Source organism: Pogona vitticeps, chromosome 4 (genome assembly GCF_051106095.1).
Source record: "Pogona vitticeps strain Pit_001003342236 chromosome 4, PviZW2.1, whole genome shotgun sequence".
NCBI classification, from domain to species: Eukaryota; Metazoa; Chordata; class Lepidosauria; order Squamata; family Agamidae; genus Pogona; species Pogona vitticeps.
Window position 1 is genome coordinate 71,163,535 of NC_135786.1, and position 21,134 is coordinate 71,184,668.

A 21,134-nucleotide genomic window follows, 5' to 3' on the forward strand; every position below is an offset into this window, starting at 1 on the left:
GGGGGAAATAAAGGGCTATGAGCTAGGAATGTGTGTGCTTGCGTGTGCACCATCAATTTTGGGAATGTGATAGATTTCCAGTTTATAGGCAAAGCTCTCACAATTAGGGTGTGTGTGTGCTATTCTTTTTTTCAGGTGGGGGGAAGGCAACTCCCAGAATTCCTAAGGCTGAGTTCTTACAGACACAAATCTACACCCACCTATGTTTCACTCACCTGGAATAGGTTCTATTCTCTAGGCTGCCTCAGGCCTACTACCAGTACAAAACAAAACTGTCTCAGGGCTTCCTGGGAGGCCTAGTTGCTTGTGAGAGGTGTAGCTTGCTGCCCATTAGCTCTATATAGGGGTCCCACAAAGACCTCAGACTCCCAGGATGCACTGCAGCAGTTTCCTTTTTGTGCTAGAACAGTGGTTCTTAACGTGGGCAAGAATGCCCCCCAGGGGGCGATTTCATTTTTCAGGGGGGCGGTAGAACAAAAAGGGGCGGTGTGGGGGCGAAAGAACAGAAGGGGGGCGGTAGGGGGGTGCTGGAGTGAGCCAAACCTGTGAAGGCGACTGTAGCCGCAGTGCTGGCAGTAGATCTGGTGCTGCTGCCGCCGCCAGATGATCCAGCTCTTTCTACCTGCCACGTCTCACCTTTTTCCTTCAGGGCAGCACTGAGTGTGGATCGGGTGGAAGGAAAGGGTCTCTTGGGTCCTCATCCTCGCCCTGTGAAGTGCTGCCTTGCACCCGGGTGGGGAGGGAGACTAGGTAGGTAGGTAGGTAGGTAGGTAGGTAGGTAGGTAGGTAGGTAGGTAGGTAGGTAGGTAGGTAGGTAGGTAGGTAGGTAGGTAGGTAATATATCATCACCTCAGGGAGGGGGGCGATGATAACTTCCTTAATGGCTCAAGGGGGCGTTTCTTCCAAAAAGGTTAAGAACCACTGTGTAGAAGGAGGCCTGAGACAGCCTAGACGATAGGGCCTGTTCCCAGGCGAGTGAAATGGAGGTAATTGTCTGTGAGAAGGAGCTGCCAGAATTTGGCCTGGGTAATTCTTGAAGAATACTGGGAGTTTGATTTTTTTTTTTTAAAAGAAAGAATGGTACATTCCTACTTATCAACATCCTTGTGCCCTTTTTTCTGTACTTCCTGGGAGCCATGCTAATGGAAAATATATATATTTTTAATTTAACTTATATGCCGCCCACTCTACCCAGAGGTTTCTGGGTGGCTTACAACAATTACAATATGTCACGGAGAGCCAAATATGTTCTCTTAGTTTTCCTGCCTCCCAGCACTTGTCCCCACAAAATTTCTTTCTTTCTTTCTTTCTTTCTTTCTTTCTTTCTTTCTTTCTTTCTTTCTTTCTTTCTTTCTTTCTTTCTTTCTTTCTTTCTTTCTTTCTTTCTTTCTTTTTTTTCTTTCTTTCAAAAAAATAAAATGTTGCCTTAAAAAGTCCCCTTGTGGCCTCTGAGGTGTTGAGGACCTCTAGTATCCCTGCTGTCCACACCACAAACTTTAAATTTTTAAAATTTAAACATTAAATGTTAACAATTTTTTTAATAAATTAAAGCCTTCCCCAGGGTCTTGGCAATTGGATAGTTAACTGTCCGTCTCCTTCTTTGATGGCACTTCCTCCTGGTGCTATTATTTTAAACCCCTTTTCTGCCAGAATAAAGTTCTATAATCTATTGGGGGGAGCTAGCCAACCATGGTGTGATTGGAAGTGCCATCAACCATAAATGTACAAATACGCCTGATTCAGATAGTTTTGCAACTTTTTTCCAAAGTCAGTGCACATCCCTTTTAAAGAAAAATGCAGCCTGTTGATTGGCTTTTGGCCTGGGATACAGATCTGTTGTTCAAAAATAGCGGAGACCACTAATCCCTTGGCTTGTGTGCAGTTTTAAGGATCAGAATGGAGGAACTTCATATGTGACCACAAAGGCTCATTAACTTAAAAAAGGAAACTGTTTTAGTGAATAAAAGGAAATGTGGTGTTAATGAACCATGGGTGGGATGGCATATTTTCATGCTTTCAGTAGTCCTGAGAAACAGAGCTTCTGCTGAACCATTTTTTTTGTCTTTTGCCTCATACCATCTTGAAGTACAAAGGCTAGACTGTGAAAGTGATGGGCTCAGTACCGCATGGTTCCTCTGTAAGACTTACTATAAGCCTGTCAGCGCTTCATCTTAGTAAAACACTAGGCAGGCATTAGGTCTTAACTATAGTTTGCTGAAGCTATTGTAGGTATTCATCAGAGCATTTAGTTTAAATAGGGATTAGGTCTCCAGTTTAAGGTAGGAAAATAGAATGGATAGGAAATAATCTCACAATGACATCTTGGCTATTGGTAGTTGCCATCACGGATTGCTACTCTAGCTGTGGTGATAGATGGAGACATGTAACAGTGCAAGTACATCATTTATTGTGTCTGAGGAATAGGGCTATGCCTTCTGTCATTTTACAACTCTACTCATATATTAATCCATGGTTGCATGGGTCTGCTTGTCTTGAGCTGAAATACAGCACAGATATAATCTCTCTCTTTCTCTCATTAGTCATTGGGAGGCAGCATGGCTCATTTTTCATGTCTAATTTCTCAGGCATGTAGCTGCGAAAGATTTGTATGCCTGAAGGGATAACACTGTAAGAGAAGGAAATAGGCCTTTGCCTGGACATGTGATCTGACATGTGATATAAACTAAGCAATAATCTCTGGAAGCTTTAGAAACCTGACATAAAGTACTATACTAGATTGGGGTGTCTATTGGAGTGTTTATGTTGGTTGCCTCCACCTGTGTTCAATATGTACATCTGAAAAACAACTCAGTCATTACAAATGCCCCATTAACTATCATTCCAAGAAAACTAACCTGGAACTTCTAACTGGGCTGATGGTATTGAAAAGTCCTGCTGGAAATGTTTCAGGTCTTCATGTCTTACACAGAAGCAGAGACTTCTCCAAATGGGTAATTCTTGGTGATATAACACCATGGACATTATATTTGGATTTGGGTGTGAGGACAGTGATCTGAGTTGTGCAGTAACTTTCTACAGTCATAATGTTTTAACAGAGTAGGCAGGTCAGGACCGTTGTGATAGGTTTTGGACTATTCTGGACTCTGACGGGGTGGACCTTCTATCCAGGGTAGGGTGGCCAGGACAGCAGTATTCCATTCCATGGGACTGATGACATCATCACCTTCTGTGGGCTGAAGTCATGCAACAGGATTTCATTAACATTTTCTCCATTTCTCCCTAGATTCAGTTCTTTCCTATTTACTCTTCTTCAAACTGCCAGAAATCAGAAGGTCCTTGGTGCAGGTTATTGGAGGTGCCACTGGCTGCCCTTCTGCTGTTTCATAGGAAATCCCATGGGAGCCAGGATTACAGAACTTTGGCAGTGGGAACTGTACAGGACTACATACAGTAAGATGCCATTCTAAGTTTCCCAGCCTTATGTCTCAGTCGGGTTAAATGGCAATGCAAAGGAAGCACTTCTAGTTTCTTAAGCAACCTTGTTTCTGGCAGCTTGCTAATGTGCAGCCACTTGAATTCTCAATGGTGGCATCAGAGCCAACAGCCTTACAAAGCTATTATTCTGAAATAGCAAAATAGCTTATCGTCTGTTCAAACAAAACAAGCAGCACTTCCTTGGCACTTGGTGGAAGAACCAGACGTGTCACAGGCTGAGAAAGGGTCAAAACTTCGTGTTTCCTTTCAAACAGCACTGCCTCAATCCTGTTGCGCTCAGTGTTTTCATTTATCCCTCACGAAACCAAAATACATTCCAGATGTGCTTTGCAAGATCTCCCAGAAGGTCACAGTCATGCTGAGGTGCTCACAGTGACCTCTGCTGCCCTTTAGGTGCGCAGGATGAGGGAGGGAGGGCCCATCCCCTACTGCCTTGCTTGTGCTGGAACTGTCATTATGGATAAAATCTAACGTTGCTGAAATCTCCCTCCCCACCACCCCGGGCTTGCAACCCCCCCCCCGCTACAGCTTGGTTCAAATCTTTTTGGTCTTGCAGAAAACAGGCTAATGAGCCAGTAGCATCTTGGCCTGTTCTCTTACATACTAGATGTTTTCATTTTGGAGAAGGGGAAAAGGAACACATCAAGCAAGGCTCATCATATAGAGTTTATGACCAGTCTTTTTAGCTGCATGCAAGAGGTTTTTCTCCCAACTAGGAAACATAAAGTCATTGCAAAATATATACTTGATGCACAGTCTACAACATATGTTTGTCTGGTGTTATAACTCCTACTATCTCCTCCCCCCCCCAAATATATATATTGGGAGGGGGGAGATAGTAGGAGTTATAACACCAGACCAACATATGTTGTGTATATATATGGCCATGAGAGTTGTAATTCAGCAAAGTTGGGGAACATCAGGTTTAGACAGGCTAGACTATGCTGAGAAGAAAAGTTCCATTCCCTTACCACAGCGATTAAGTGATAGTCTTCACTCATGGAGAAGTATTCATATGGACAAAAGATAATGTTATTAATTTGGTTGCTTTCATGGTTAGGCATCTTTTGCCTGTGCTTCTTCCCTGTAACAACATAGTAAAATCAGAATATACTAGATAAGAATATCGAGGTTACTTTTTATTTATTTATTTATTTATTTATTTATTTATTTATTTATTTATTTATTTATTTATTTATTTATTTATTTATTTATTTATTTATTTATTTATTTATTTATACCCCACCTATCTGGTGCCATGACCACTGTTAATAATCCAAGCATATCTAAAAGAACAAAAATGTTTCCATTTACTCACAGTTTTTCATAGATCAAAATAAAACAACATTATGTAGACAAATATTAACTAGTTAAATGAACAGAACTTAACTGACTACTTAGCTTCATGACTAACTACGTCTTGCTGGCTGACTAAATAAATTGCTCTGTCTTCAGACTGCCCGACTAAAAAGAGTGGGAAAGAACTCTTGAGTAGAGAACTTTAAAATTCTGAGGCAGAGGGGGAACGACTGGATGCTACTGAATTGACTGAATTCACCTCAGTTCAGAAAGGTCCCTCTCAGCTAAAACCTCTTAAAGGCATTATACAAAGGTTGCAATATTTCCAACATAAGGTGTGATCCTTATGTATCCATGTAACTTGATCGGGTTTACTTTCTCCTTTCTAAAACTCTAAACAAAGTCCTAGCCCTGTGCCAGACTTTCCCAACCATTTCCAGCTGCATAGCAACTTACTGTCCGTGCACATTGGTAAAAACTGCAATGAACTACAGAGCTTTCCCCACGTCGCAGTGCTCGTGAACTTTGCCTACTAATCCGTGTCTGCTCACTCTCTTTTTTATGTATGCCTTTGTCTTATGCCACAGAAGTGAACTTTCCCCTCTTCCCTGCTCCATCCTTCCTTGGCATGTTGCAGTTCAACACTGAAAAATAATGATACGTTTTTTTTTTTTTTTTGGAAGGTATTCCAAACAAAAGGTCTCTCCAGAGAAATTTTTAACAAATGTTTGCTGCCCGAGCAGCCAGCTGCACACACTCTAGGGGTGCAATACAGTTCTTGGAATAGTTTTGCAGTTTATTGGAAGTGATGGAACCCTCGACATTAAAATACGGGGTGGGGGAAGCTCATTAGGTCAGTCAACGTACTCCCTTGCCACTTCAGCATTGCTCTCTGCAGGATACTCCTCCAGCCACATTTCAAGTGACCCAGGCATTCAGAGCTGCCACAGCATCCTCAAAGCAAAACACTCTTGTGATTCTGTGAAGAATTTAAAACTGCTCTTCAGCAGTGGTGGAAAAAACACATGGAGAGGAAAAGCCCTCTGGCTAATCACTGTTCCTCTATTCAACATTAAAACATGTGCAAACCATTAGGATTTAACCTTTCACTGGAAATACACTAACCTGTGCCCTATAAAATCCCAATTAATGGTCTCGCCCGAAAACAACATTGCAAACCAATATCTAGTCATGGTTTGCACATGTGTTATAGGCAAGAGTACATTCACCACAAAGAAGATCATGCTCTGTTAGGTCAGGATCAGGAGACTACAAATACGTATTTCCTCTGATCTTTGGAGCCACTGTGTGAAGGAGTGGAATGAGTTTGATCCTGTTTCACATGAACCAGAAAGTTCTAGACTGGACATAGAAATGGAAAGAGTATGTGTTAAATTTTTAATTCTCATTAATTTAGGCTGCCTCAACTTGACAACACACCTTGCCAAGGAATTTTAAAGAACTTCACCCTTGGACAATAGTGAGAGTAGGAATCTTACTGATGTTTTCTTAAGGTTTTCATAACTAACTAACTATGACTAACTGCAGCTAATTGATGAGATACTAGAGTATATCTCAGTTGAGCAATCAGACAGAACCAAGGCTCATCCTGGCATCTTGTCAATGAGCCACAATTAGCCACTGCAAGTTACCCAAGCACACCAATAGGATTCTAGCCCACAATCTCTCTTTTATTTTCCAATTGAGGTTGCTGTAATTTGAACAAATCAGTCTTTGTACAAAACTTGTCTCTCTCCCCCCTTTGAGAAGCAAAGCACAGACACATACACACAGTAAAAACAATAATACTGTCTGAATGCTTTAAAATGACCCAAACAACTCCTCTGAGGTGTCTAATCCTGAAAAATGCATCCAAGAAAGCAAAGGTTCTAAGAACTTTGTGCAATTTGTATTATTTAAGTTTTATTTGAACTAGATGTGGGCATGAATCCCTGGTTTGTTTACTGTCACAACAGGTATTCAGCAGTCTGGTGCCCTGCCCCTGCCAGTGGGTGCCCACTCAGAAGCTGTGCCTGGAGGAAGTGGGGCAGGAAGGCTGGGATGCTGGCTCTGAGTGGGTGCCTGTTGGAGGAGGTGGGGTGCAGAACGCCCGAACACCTGCTGTGGTGGTAAACAAACAGGCACGAGCTGCTGAATTGGCAGTTCATGCCCATCTCTAATTTGAACTATTTGTGATATTTATTAGTTGTGCTAAGTACAATACAAACATTCATTAATTCATTCAATTTTGCTTGTTTTGCACAAATGCCTTGCCTTCTTGTAGGCGAGGAGAATTATTTTATGGCTCCTGATCATTATGTCCAGAAGACAGGAGGAAGCTTTTAAGGTAGCTCTGCTCTTTCTTTGCAAGAAGCACAGTTAGAGCTGAACCATCTTTACAGACACGATTTCTGTCAAAGTGCATCTTTACTGCTGCCCTCTCCTCACTTCTAAACCTCTCACAAGGAAAGAATGAGAGTTAAAAAGCACAACATATTTTAATGTGTGAAAGAAAGAAAGAAAGAAAGAAAGAAAGAAAGAAAGAAAGAAAGAAAGAAAGAAAGAAAGAAAGAAAGAAAGAAAGAAAGAAAGAAAGAAAGAAAGAAAGAAAGAAAGAAAGAAAGAAAGAAAGAACTGTTGCTGTAGCCAGCTGGAATGGCTTGCAATACAGCGACTACACATCCTGCCAAAATTACCCCTCCATATTGGTTCAAACAATCACATTGCCTGAACCAATGCACATGCATTTGTTCCCCACCCCCAAAAAGCAGATGTCCTAGTGGTGGATGAAAGAACTGCAAATTGAAGTGGAAAAACTTCAGGCTGATTTGTGTTGACGTTTACATCATGTAGTCAACAGAAAAGAATGTGAATCAGACTGTCCAAATTCTGCATTATTTGTCAATGTAGTCACACCTTTAGCCAGACTTTTCAAGTTAACATCCCCTACACTAACTAATAGCAGAATTGCTGCATGGTTTCAAGCAGCTGTCTCGTGTACTCTGCTTGCAGATCATGAGATTGGATCTGGGACCTTCTGCGTAAGAGGATGCAAACTAGCATTGAGCTGTATTACTGTGTAGGGAGTGTTGCATGTAAGAAATTTAAGAAAGAGGATGTGCACATGCAAGCATGGCAGAGAGAGAAAGTATGAAAGGAAGAAGAATGGAATGGGAGTTAAAACGTGCTTTGAAACAACAGGCAGAACCCCATATGCAATTCGGAAGAACAGACTTTATTTATTACAATTAAAGCTTCCCCCTCGTCCAACGAGTTCAAGGTGGTGTACGTAGGTCTCCTCTTTATCACTATTTATTTATTTATTTATTTAACTTATATGCCACCCACTCTACCCCAAGGTCCCTGAGTGGCTTACAAGAATTAAAATTCAATTAAAATACAATAAAAGATAAAATGATTAAAATACAATTAAAATTGCCAGCAGGACCCACAGTTGATGTTATTTCAATTAAAAGCCTTCTGGAACAGGAAGGTTTTGACCTGGCACCGAAATGTCATCAATGTTGGCGCCAGACGAATTTCAGTTGGGAGGGCATTCCATAGTCTGGGGGCAGCTGCCGAAAAGGCCCTTTGTCTACAAGCCATCCCTCTTACCTCCTTGAAGGATGGCTCTTTCAAAAGGGCCCCCTGGCTAGATCTTAACTGCCAGATAGGCTCATATGGAAGGAGGCGGTCCTTCAGGTATCCAGGGCCCAAGCCATTTAGGGCTTTATATGTCAAAACAAGCACTTTGAATTGGGCCCGGGCAGCAACTGGTAACCAATGTAACTTAAACAGAATTGGCTTGATGTGTTCTCTAGCGGCCCCACCACTCACCAGCCGTGCAGCTCGATTCTGGACCAGTTGCAGTCACCGGACTGTCTTCAAAGTCAGCCCCACGTAGAGCACATTGCAGTAATCTATGCAAGATGTTACCAGTGCATGTGTAACTGTCATAAGACTCCGCTCGTCCAGGTAGGGCCGTAGCTGGTATAATTTCCACAGCTGAAGGAAGGCGCCCCTGGCCACCAAGTCAACCTGGGCTTCCAGAGTTAGACTGGGGTCCAGGAGCACCCCCAGGCTGTGGACCCTGTCCCTTAGGGGGAGTGTAACCCCATTCAGGGCAGGGAAATGGCCCTCCAACCTGTCCGACGAAGCACCCACTAAAAGCACTTCCGTCTTGTCTGGATTGAGTTTCAATTTATTAACCGTCATCCACTACTACTAGCCTCACTATTATTACTATTACTATTACTATTACTATTACTATTACTATTACTATTACTATTACTATTACTATTACTATTACTACTACTACTACTACTACTACTACTACTACTACTACTACTACTACTACTACTACTACCACTGTGCTAATCTCCCCTTTCCCTCTTTTTAGATGAAGGCAAATTCAGGGTGGATAAAAATGATTTTAATAAAAAAAAAAGACTTTAAAATTAAATTAGATTTTTAAATATACGTAACTCATTTTTAAAAAAAATCTTGTTAAAATACTTTTTGTCTTTAAAAAATAGTCCCATGTGATAGTAGTTTTAATTTTAAAATGTAATTTTAAAATTACAGGGTTGAGTATAGTGCAGAAGAACCCTAAAATATCCATAGTAAGATGTATAGACCAGGTTTAAAAACAAATGGCCTGCAGAGCTGGCCATAGATTTTGGAAGTTTCAGAGTTTTCTGGAAAGGGCAATAATGCTGGGAAAGGCTAAGGCAGCAAGAAAAGAGGAACACTAAATACAAAATGGATTGACTACCTAAAAGAACCACAGGCTTGAATTTATCAGAGCTGAGCAGGTTTGTTGAGGACAGGCTCACCATAACTTGGAGGCAACTTGATGGCACACAACAAAAAACATTATCACTCCCCCTTGTAATTGGATTCTGTAGCACTCCCACCCCCTTTCTTTATCCATCTTGTCATTGTTTCAGTATCCACAACAACATATGAGGCAGCAGCACAGGGCAAATCATGAGCCAGTGTTTGAATTATATGATGAGATTTCTCCACAATTGAATGATCACAGTTTTAGTCACTATCAATATTAACAAATAAAAATTATAAAAAATAAAAAGTACCTCACTAGTACAGGTTGCTGTCCTCTGAAGATGCCGGCCACAGAGACTGGCGAAACGTCAGGAAGAACAACCTTCAGAACATGGCCAAAGAGCCCAAAAAACCCAGAACAACCATTAGTATCTCACTAGGTTAAAATGTGAGGTATAGAGTTTATCCCTGCCTGACTAGAACTATCCAAACTGAAGCCTAACTGCCCTCAAGCCAAGTCTTATATGGCTTCACTCAGATCAAAGGCCTCACTGGATTCTTGATTAAACTTAGTCTCGAACTCTTATCTAGCTCCTGATTAATTAAATTCTATCTAGCTTCTTGATTAATTGAGCCCTAGCTGGCTTATTAATCAAGTTCAGTCTAAATTCTCTCTGCCAATTAATCACTCAGTCCTTGCATTCTAAATTTCCATCTCTTACATGATTGGGTGTGCCTTTGCTATCATATAATTGGCTAATAAGCATTTATGAGGCTGTTCCATTTATCTGTCCATCATGGAGGGCAGAGTGGTAGGCACTCCCGTACTTGCATCATAAAGTAAGCGAGATGCGTAATGCCTGAACAGGGCTTATAAAAATCCATTTTTTGGGGGGTTGGGGATTTTGTGTGAGGTTTTATGTACGGGTATGGATAAGGGTCTTATAATTTTCAGTGCAAGAATGATCCTTTTTTCTTCTTCAGAATTAAGCACATGGCCTGAGTGACTAACAACATTCTTAAATGTGTGTCACCTTTCACAGTCTCCATACAACAACATAAATGAAGTCTTTCTAGGCATGTTTCTGACTGTGTTTATCACATGAATAATTTTAATTCCAAGGAAGCAGGGGTGAGGGTGGTTGGGAAATATCACAGTCCTCAAAGAAATAAATGGAAACGTTCCAGAACTGGCCCCACTGGTGCTAGAGAATAAATGCTGCGAACGGCTGTGGGGACATGCTTTTTCCATGCGAGCCTGCGGAAAAAGAAACAGCAGGACCCTCCACTGGGGCTGATTGTAGACATGTTTATGATGATGAAGTGGAGCTGAGCTCTCTAAGTGGGATGCCGAGAATGACAAAGTGTGGCCGTCACCAGAGGGCCTATATAATGCTAAATATCCTCAGAAATGGCACTTTCTTCCTCTTTGTGACCTTTACACTGAGGAGTTAAGAGGTCTTGCTACTCCACCAATACATCACTCACTCCCCGCACTCAGAGCACCAGCTTCAACAACAATGGCAACAACCCAGTAGGCGCCAATGGTGGGAGGCTACTGTGATGGAGTTAGAAAGGTTCTGGCTGTAATTTATGGGCTTGCTTGGTTTCTGTGAAAGATGCAGCAGCCTCTGACTGAAAAATTTTGCCCAGAGGACAAATCACAACCCCCAAACAGACACTGAAATACCACCATGCATCACTGGGTTGCTCGTGGTCATATTTATGAGACAAAACAGTGTGTGAGGCAGGACTGCCCAGACGTAAATCATCTTGCCTAAACTATTGGAAGGATAAAAGGTTGCAAAGAAGGTTAGGAAAAAAGGGTTGCCATATTTGCTATAGAAAACAGATAATACTATTTGTACAACATTGGTGAGTAAGCTTGGCATTTAACGGGGCAGTGGTTTTCAACTAGTAGTGACACAGTAGTAACCTATTACTATTTATTCACTCCCTCTCAATCCCCATGTCCTCCTCCAGACATGATGTGCCATCTCCCACTGACCTATCCATTGCAGATTATCCCCCCTTTTACATCACAGTAATAACTCTCAACGCTCAGTGTTTCTCTTAATTCTCTGAGCCCTTGCCTTCCTAACTCACTGTAAATGATGACAGAATGCCTGGATATGCATAAAAATCCTTCTCAAAAAAGAGAGGTTATTTTATTTCTGTCACGCTGGAATTCAAGTTCTATGATGGAGCAACTGGTGGGACATGAGACACCAAAGGCAGAGAACCACGGAAATGACATACTTCAGTGTTCAGCATTGCATAGTGCCTGTTCTCAGTTCTAGCGTTTTGTGATCATAAGTATTCTGAATGCATTGAGGAGTTGTTGGTTTCTTTTACCTTCAGAGTTTTTCTTTCTTGTCACCTTATGGACTTTGTTCATCCTGTTTCTTTCCTGTGCAGAATCTAGTAACAGATGGACGGATGGATGTGCAGCCTTTTTCTCTAGTCATCTCTATTGAATTTTTCACTGTGCTACGGGCGATTCAGAACTATCTGAACTAACTACTAGTTTTAAAATCATGCTGTTTTTTTCATCAGGGCCTAGAGCTTAGAAAGTTTCTGGCAGGAGGATTCTGTTGCAAAATTTTGAATTTCTGGCAAAATTCCCTTTTGCTACATAGTAGAAGCACAGAGATCCATGGAGGAAACTAGCTGCAAGGTCCTCAGAGCAACTGAAACACAACTTAGCAAGTTTCAGAGTCATGTAAAATTTAAAAATAAATCACACCACAGTTGGATTTGAGAATTTGGGGATTTTTAATTATATGTTGCTTGATCTATAGATTTATAGATAATTTGTACTTTAGCTATGTCTCATGTATTATCATGAACCTATAGTTTTTAAGTAGTATGCCATCAAGTCCCAGTAGCTTTATCTTTACATCCTGAGCAGCATTTCATATTGAAGATGGAAGGAACAGCTCCGCTGGTGTAGCTGGCTAGAAAATGGTACTCCAGCTTTCAATCCAAAGGAAATGACAGTTCTTCACACAATGTGCAATTAAGATGTGAAAATCACAAATACAAGATTAAGTGATGTCCATTAGCTTAGATAGGTTTAAAAAGAGAGCTAGAAAACTTTAGAGAAGATAACATTAACAGTCCTGTATGTATGATCTCTATGTATGTATGACCTCTAAATCAGTGACCTCACGATAAATATTGGTATAAAGCTGAGCTAATTCTCATAACCACACTTGTAAGGAGAGTCTCATAACGTGTACAGTAATGTTGCTGATTCTTATCAGGAAAACAGTGCCACCATTTTTCATTTTTCCAAGAGTGGGGCTTTTGTAAAGCCAATGCCTCTTAATTGCCCATTCAAGACTAAATCACTTCAATATAGTATGTGGTACAGTAGCATTAGCTCAGAGGAATATATATTGGGAAAAGTCATCCCTCTGCCCCCCAGCTTCTGTGAAGGTTATAGTTAAGACCAAAGGAAAAAGAGAAGTTTGGAGAGGTGGTAGAGGTAATTGCTAATTAAAAAAACTCCCCCCCCAAATTACATTGTTTGATCTGTGGCACCACTTTACTAGTTGTCTAGATCCAGAGGCACAATGTGCCTTAATATTACTTGTCAGGGTACAACACTGGTGATGATCCTTCATAAATGTTGGTATAAAGCTGAGCTAATTCTCATAACCACATTTGTAAGGAGAGTCCCATAATGTGGACAGCAATGTTGCTGATTCAAGCCTGTTTTGGGGCTTCAAATGGGGGTACTGTCAGAATCATGAGCTTCTTTTTAGTAGGTTTCTCATGTTCTCAGTTGAGATGACCTTCAGAAAGCTGCTGATTCATGCTTGAAAATGTTTGGCAACCACTCATGGTTTAAGAATGATGCTGACAGAAAATTAACACAAACCAATACAATCATGGTGAGTCACAGTACTTCTGGATAATTATTAAATGCCAAAATCAAAATTCTTGTCCTCATTCTTACTTTTAAATAAGGCATGAATCGTTAGAATGCCATTCTTGATTTTAATCAATATGCTTTCAGTCTCCATTCCAATTTTTGTAGATATTTTGGCTTTCCAAGTCCTATTTCATAACAGGACCAAAAAATGAAATGAAATAATAATAATAATAAAAAGCATAGCAACGACTCCCTGAAGTAGAAAACCATTTTTTTCATTGTTTGCCAGAAGCCGGTGTGTTTGATTATTTTAACATATCTGAACAGCCATGGTTTTCCAGAGAAATGTGTTTACATCAAAGCATAGAAGGATATTAATAGTTTAGTTAAGAAGTCAGTAAAAAGCTTGCTTATTTTTAGAGCTCAATTGAATATTCTCAGTAAAATTCATTTCTGTCAAATTGGGCCAAAGAGAATTGATGTGAATGCCTGATACAAACTCTTTCCTAATTTAAACCTGCCCTGGTTGGCAAGGATGAAAATGAAAGGAAAGGAATGACTCCAACATGGAAACTTTCATTAATTTCAGGTGCCAGTTACAAAAATTACATTTCTTTTCCTACCAAAGATGGAAACATGGCTTCATCTGTCGGTTTCTTGAAGAAATGATCCAGGTTTGCACCCCAGTTGCACCTGCGTTCTCCTTTCCATCTGTATGCTCCCCATTCCACACTTGTTGGTCCTGTTGCACTTCCTGCCTGCTCCCACTGTGTACACTGCAGTCCCACTTTCTGAGGTTCAGAATCTTCTTCAGTGCCTCTTTCTTATTCATTTCTATGTCTTTCTCTTCAATAACAATAAAAACCACTTCTCCCTCCTCCTCTCTTTTCTCCTCTTCTTGTTAAATCATTTCTCACATGTTCATCTGGCGGTCTAGCACAAAATGGTTCACAATCACTGCCGATAAGAAGGAGGCAATGCATCCTAGTAAGACAAACAGCATGGAATAACTTCAGTACTGTCACTGAAAAGAATCTTCTTTTATCTCCCCCTCACGTCCTTGGCCCCCATATAACTTGCATGTGCAGAGAAAACAAGTGGGGATAGGTTAGGCAAATGCCATATTTTTCTGTGTATAAGATGATACTTTTTCCTAAAATCATTAAACTAAAAATTGAGGGGCATCTTATACATGGAAGTAAGCTGAGAAGAGAACAAAACGGCCCATACCTTGCCTCTGTAAGCAGGCTTCCTTCAATCACAAGGCTTAGCTTCCTACAGTCAGGAGACTTAGCTTCTTCCAGTCATGAACCTCATGGAACTGATGTCAGCTGATGTGGAACAAACCAATTGGAACGCACCTCGTTGGAGGTGGAGCCTGTAGGCAGTGCTCAGATTCAACAGGGACTCGTAATGTCCGAGCGTTCTGAGCCCAGAGGCTGAATACTCAAAGCTAAGTTTTATTAATTTGGGGTTAGAAAAGTGGGGGGCATCTTCTGAATGGGGGTGTCTTATAAACAGAAAAATACAGTAAGTAATAAGCTAAAAGTCTGATAACATTTACATAGAGTAATAGAATAATAGAGTTGGAGGGGCCTATAAAGTCATCGAGTCCAACCCCCTGCTCAATGCAGGAATCCAAATCAAAGCAGATCTGACACATGGTTGCCCAATTTTCTCTTGAATGCCTCCAGCGTTGGAGTGCTCATCACTTGCCATGGTATTTGGTTCCACTGTTGTACTGCTCAAACAGTTTTTCCTGTTATTCGGGCTAAATCTGGCTTCCGGTAGCTTGAGCCCATTTTTATGTGTGTTGCTTTTTGGGATGATTGAGAACAGATCCTGCTCCTGCTCTGTATGACTTTCAAGTGTTTGAAAAGTCCTATCATATCTCCCCTCAGTCTTCTTTTCACAAGGCTAAACATGCCCATTTCTTTCAGATTTTCCTCATAGGTTTCCAGTCCTTTGAAAGAGGTGCATTTTTAACATCTAAATTCATTTTAAAATTGTGTTTTTAAATATACATTATATTGGGGAAAATCCAGTAGTAATTTGCAACTAGAGTAAGCCCATTGCATCAATGCACTCACATAGAGATTGACTCATCAGATCCCCACTGATTCAATGAGCCTACTCTAGTTGCAACGTATTACTGGATTTCAGTCATCGGTGCATAAAAAGCATTATCAGAATGTAGGTGAAGTATCCCATCTATGATTTTAATTCCTTCATAGATGAACTTCCAGATCAAATCCAAAGTTTTAAATATGAATGTTTAACTCGGTTGGAGTAAATTACTGTTAATTTACTAATACCTTTCCCCAGTGAGCCAAGGCAAGGCACAGGATTCTTCTTTACCCTACTTAACATGTCAGGTTACTTTGTGAAGAAGATCATGCTGAGATAAAGGGACTGACCTGAGGTCACTCTGTGAGTTTTTTGGCCAAGGGGAGACTTCTCCCTGTATCTCTTAAAAGAGTTCAGCTCTATTGCTTTGTGAAGAATTCTGCTTTGCACCCTGTAGCCTTCTCTTTAAGAAAAAAACATCAACATGATGCAAAAAGTAAGTTAATTCAGGGGAAATATAGATTAACGTTTATATATTTTTTTCTTTTAAAAAAAAACAAAGTGAATTCAGTGTCCCCTTTTGTTTAGTAAATTCCCAACTTAATTCATAATGACTAATTTGAACACATTAGTTCTTACTGCTATCCTTGTCTGCTCTGAGGATTGGGAGCCCTCTGAAACAGATCTGGGGTACATGGAAGCTTTTAGATGTATTTGGACTAAAACTCCCAGAAACTGTCACCACTATGTATGCTGGCCAGGATTTCTAGGGGTTCTAGTCCAAGAACATCTGGGGCCCCAAGGCTATGAACCATTGTTTTAGAGGGAATCAGAAGTCTTGTTGTATAAATAGAAGAATGTACACATGACACTAAAGTTAACGATCCTGTTCTAGTCTCTTCTGGTACATAGCTTCCCTGTGATCTTGTTACCTGATGCTGGTGTTGCCCACACCCTGAGCAGAATCTTGTCCATCTTAAAGACAGGAATTCAAGGAATAAAACAAAGTATGAGACATACCACAATTCACACAGATGTTTAATAATAAATAACAGAAAACAATTGAATGCATTTTTATTACCACAGGCCTTAGAAATGTTTTAGGAAGAACTCTTTTTAAAACCGTCATCTTTCATACCTGACTGCTTCTATAAAATCACCAAACAGTTTTTTTTACAGTGGGTAAATTCTTGTAAGGTTATGAATCAGTGTAGGCTATGTAAAAAACTAGGATTCAGTGCAGAATGTATGTATTATCAAGTCCAGATCCACAGAAACAAATCTGAAACAGCTGTTTCAGGGCCAGTGGTATTAATAAGCAGGATCATTCCAGGATTCCCAGAGATATATTTGTATCCAGCGGAAAAGTCTGGGACACATCTCTGTTGTGGATCACTTTTGTCTGATGGATTCACTTTCACATTCCTGTTTCACATCTGTTGTTGGTGTTGGAAAGTGTAGGAAGCAGATAGGAGTCATATGGATCGAGCACTTAGGAGGCCAAGAGACCTTGAAGGGCATCAGCACCGATGTTGTGTATTTCACCCTGAGCATCTCTATGTTAGCCTTTGTTGCCAGTGAAGTGCCTATTGAAAATCTAATTGTTATATGTAGGAAAAACTGTTATCAAGATGCACCATCTCCAATGTGCTTAAGGGGCCAAGGGGTGAGGCTGGTTAGCAGTATGCCTAGTAGCTGCTGAGCGAATAGATATCCGAGCAGATCAAGCAATTTTTTTCTATTACACAACCTCAGGTCTGGGCTTACCAGTGCAGGCAAACAATACAATACAAATTTATTCTACAGCTAAAGGCCCGATAACTGCAGGCAAACATACACACAACCAAAAGCCACAAGAGACACCTTCAAACAGATAGTTAACATTCATGCTTTTAGGATGTTATCTGTATATACTTAAACAAAATTGTAGATACTGTATACACTGTTGGAGTTTTAGTTGCAACCTCACGTGTTGTCTGTAGCTTGAGTGACTGGGAGGGACTTTTCTGTGCTGGGGCAATTATCTGTCCAGCACTAACTAAATGTTCCTTCCAGCCTTTGAATTCAAAGAGAGAACCCTCTTTCTGCTGAATGTTATTTTCCTTCTCCTTCATCTATTGGTGGCAGTTGTTTGTTTGCTATTGATCAGTTCAGTTGGTTGCTAATGTGTGTGCAGGAAAGCAGCATACATAAGTCTGTAACTTCAAGCAATTGTAAGTAAAAAGCATTTGTTTTTTCCCCCTTTCGGCTACAAACGTTTCAGAATGAGTCATTAAGACTTTAAATGCTAGTTCATGAGAAAGAGGTGGACTCTGGGGAACTTGTAGTTTATTTTCCCCTGTGGATCTCTGTACTTCTGTGTAGTAAAAAGAGAATTTTATTAGAAATTCAAATATCCGCAACATACACAACCCAGCTTAAGAGGGAATGCAAGATTCCCACTTCCTTGCTTTATTTCTGACTCTTTCCATAGAAATATTTGTATTTATTTAAACATTTTAAACATCTTAGTTACTCATTAAACTTACTCACCCACTTTGTTTCTTGTCTAAATGTAAGAATTCTGGGGGACTTACTTCTGTGTAAGTGCATGTATAATGTGGAAGTGTAGTTGGCATATTGGTATAAATATACTATCCCTTTTACTTATGCACGTATTTCCTTACAAGAAGTTTGTGCATGCTCATGACGCATGTGACCACTTGCATTTGGACATTGAAAGTATCTGTTGTTTCTGACTCCATAGAGTTGTTCTGTCTTCATGCAGCACTTCTGTGTATTCTCAAGGCTCCTGTGCCACCATGTCACGTACTATCACTCCCAGTAAAACACGAATGTAGAATTACCTTCAGTTCTGCTGAAGCCAGGGAATGATATGGAATTCTGTTATCCTTTTGTTTAAATAATACCAATATGAAAACCACACAGAGTCAACATTCTTCCTTAACAGAGTTATGGCCATATTAAAAATCCTTTTAAAAGTATATAGTGGTGCTTAGCACTTTTTTTAAAAAGGGAAGAAAGCCCATTGCTTCTAAAATAAGTTCTTGCGGTTTTCTTTTCTTGCCTGCCTGATCTTGTTTCATGCTATATTTCTTTTGGCAGCGATTCTGATTCTCTCCCCCCCCCAATCAAAAAACAGGGTTATTTTACCTTATACTTCTTCCCTCTATTGAATGAGTTCTGTATGTGAACCTTTTGTAACAAAGCGTTATCATAGAGTGATAGAAACATTGATGTGTAGAGCTATAGACCTCAAGGGTCATCACATCCATCTCCTGCCAATGCAGGAAAACCACAGGCAAAGCATCTCTGACTGATGGCCATCCAGTCTTTGCGAAAAGGCTCTCCACCAAGGAAGGAGAGTCCACCACCTTCCAAGGTCATCCATGCCCTTACTGAACAGCTCTTTTGACAGCCCTATGCACAGCCTGAATCCAGGAGGGCTTGAAGCATGGTGGCGATGGGAATGCATGCATCAGCCCTACCCTGAATCTCCATCCCGTCCATAAGAAAAATGCTGCCTTCACAGCAAAGGTCTGCATCAGCCCTTGTTACAAGCACTTTCTCCTGAAGATGCTTACAGCATTTCTGTGACTGAAAGCTCTGATAGTGCTGGGCTGCAGATTCTGGAAATCATGTAAGTGTATTCAACACCCCACCCTCCAAACAGGAACAAGCAAAATGATGCCTTTATCGTGGACAGCAGGTAGACACAAGGCAGGATATACTTGCAACTCTGTGCCACCACTGCACTTCAAATCCTACATGCATTCAGACTATAAAAAATTAAGTGATCGAACTCTGAGTTTCTTGTATACCAAAGCATGTTTTTTTTTCATTTTTTATTTTTCGCACCGACTAAGCTTGCAAAGAAGTAGATCTGGTAAATGCAAGAGTTCTCAAACTTTGGAGTGTTGGAATACTGTATATAGCTGCGCAACCCAGCATGCACAGTGTGTGTTTGGGAATGATTGCGATGTGTTATTTATGTAATGGAACTTGCGTAACTACTTGGATTTTGTCTGGTGTTAGCCAATGGGTGTTAAGTGAGTGTTAACTGGGTGTTAACTGGCAGACAGAAGTGACGGTTAGAATGATTCTTTTCTGCTTCCGATTGCTCTGTTTGTCCGATAACTTGTCAGTTACTGTGTCTGATAAGAATATATTATGAAACTGTTACAAGTACTTCTTCCACATGTTTTTAAAAGTTTACCCAAGATTGAATAGATATTATTTCAACTGTTGGCATACATAAGGGAGGATACTATTCATGATCTATGTGTTTTTTTATACTCACACATGATCCTCTGTATGTACAAACTTTCGAAACATTTCAACATGGAGAACATGTCTAACTTCTTCCTTTTATTTCAAGAACACAAAGAAGAACTCTTAACTCTCAGTTTTTCTGAATATCCTGGCTTGTCTCTTTTTATCTCTTTTTAAAAGAATAACTCAGTATTCTTTTTTTCTCAGTTGGGGACCCACCTGCAGATTTGCTTTTTTTATTCCTAATTTTTATTTGTTGCTTTCAGATTACACAATGTGGTAAGATTTATTCATACTTACCATCGCAGACGCTATGCGAGGATGACTGCTATTGGAAGCTGAATGTACACATTTGCCTTCTTATTGTTGTTTCTAGTTTTTCTGTTAATTTTCTACACATGTGTGGTGATGAAGAACACCCAGCAGTAAAGTGTTCTTACGGTCAACAAAAGGTTACTGTTTTTCAGGTGTCTTGAGCCAACTGCTTAATTACTTGAATTTTACTCCCCAACTCTAACCATCCGTCTTGTCTTCACCACAGCTAGCGCTGGGGCCTCTCTCTGCAGTCTGTTTTAAGTTAAGCCAGCAGAACTCAAGTTACCACTGTGTCTTATAACAACTGAAAAAGATTTCATGGCCCCAGGTGGCCCAAAGCTCTAGCAACAATGGCTGCAGTGGACTCTCAATTCATTTTGTAAAAGGAACCAAATGGCTCTACTTTGAAGCACACATTTTCACTCCAGTGACATAACAGATTCCTTCCAGTTAAATGACAACGGCAAAACAGGCTGTCTCTTATGAATCCTGAAAGGGATGTTTTTAAGGAACTCTACCTCTTCCCCTTCTCTGGTACCACAAATGAGAGATAATGGTCTTCTTCTTTCTCCAGTAACTGAGGTATGTCCCCCTCCAGAAGAAGTCAAACAAAGAGCCACTCCACACACTGTATAGCAGAAAATCCAAGTTTGTCACGGAATTTCTAGGATGCTTGTGAGTCAATAAGTAAGGGATTTCCTGAGAACTGATAAATAGCTTTTAACTGATAAATAAAAAAATGATTGTGATATTTGTCAGAAATCGCTAATTCATTAAATATCCATCCCTGCATATTGGTGGGTTCCAGAGACCCCCACGAATACAAAGGGATGAATATTTCCCCATTTTTATTCATCCCCCATACGAAGAGAGGGAAAGCTAGGCTTCCCTCTCTTCCTATGGCTTTCCCATTCTGCCTACCGGCAGCCACCCATCCACCCCCACAGCCTATCCCCTGCCCCCTTCCTCTTCCTACCTTAGCCACTGTAGGGTAGAGAAGCTGCAGCTGCCATCTTTGCAAAGGGCAGCCTGGATTCCCTTAGCCGGCCTTAAGGGAGTC

The 21,134-nt window shown here is 40.6% G+C and overlaps 1 long non-coding RNA gene across 1 annotated transcript in view; it reads left to right on the forward strand.

Annotated features, from left to right (window-relative positions):
- LOC144589059 (uncharacterized) overlaps positions 1-20,601 on the forward strand; it is a 29,479-nt gene extending 8,878 nt beyond the window's left edge. The window contains exon 2 of the long non-coding RNA XR_013544941.1: positions 3,245-20,601. This is a non-coding gene — a long non-coding RNA (uncharacterized LOC144589059). The remainder of the gene's footprint in view (positions 1-3,244) is intronic.
- Positions 20,602-21,134: the final 533 nt, after the last annotated feature.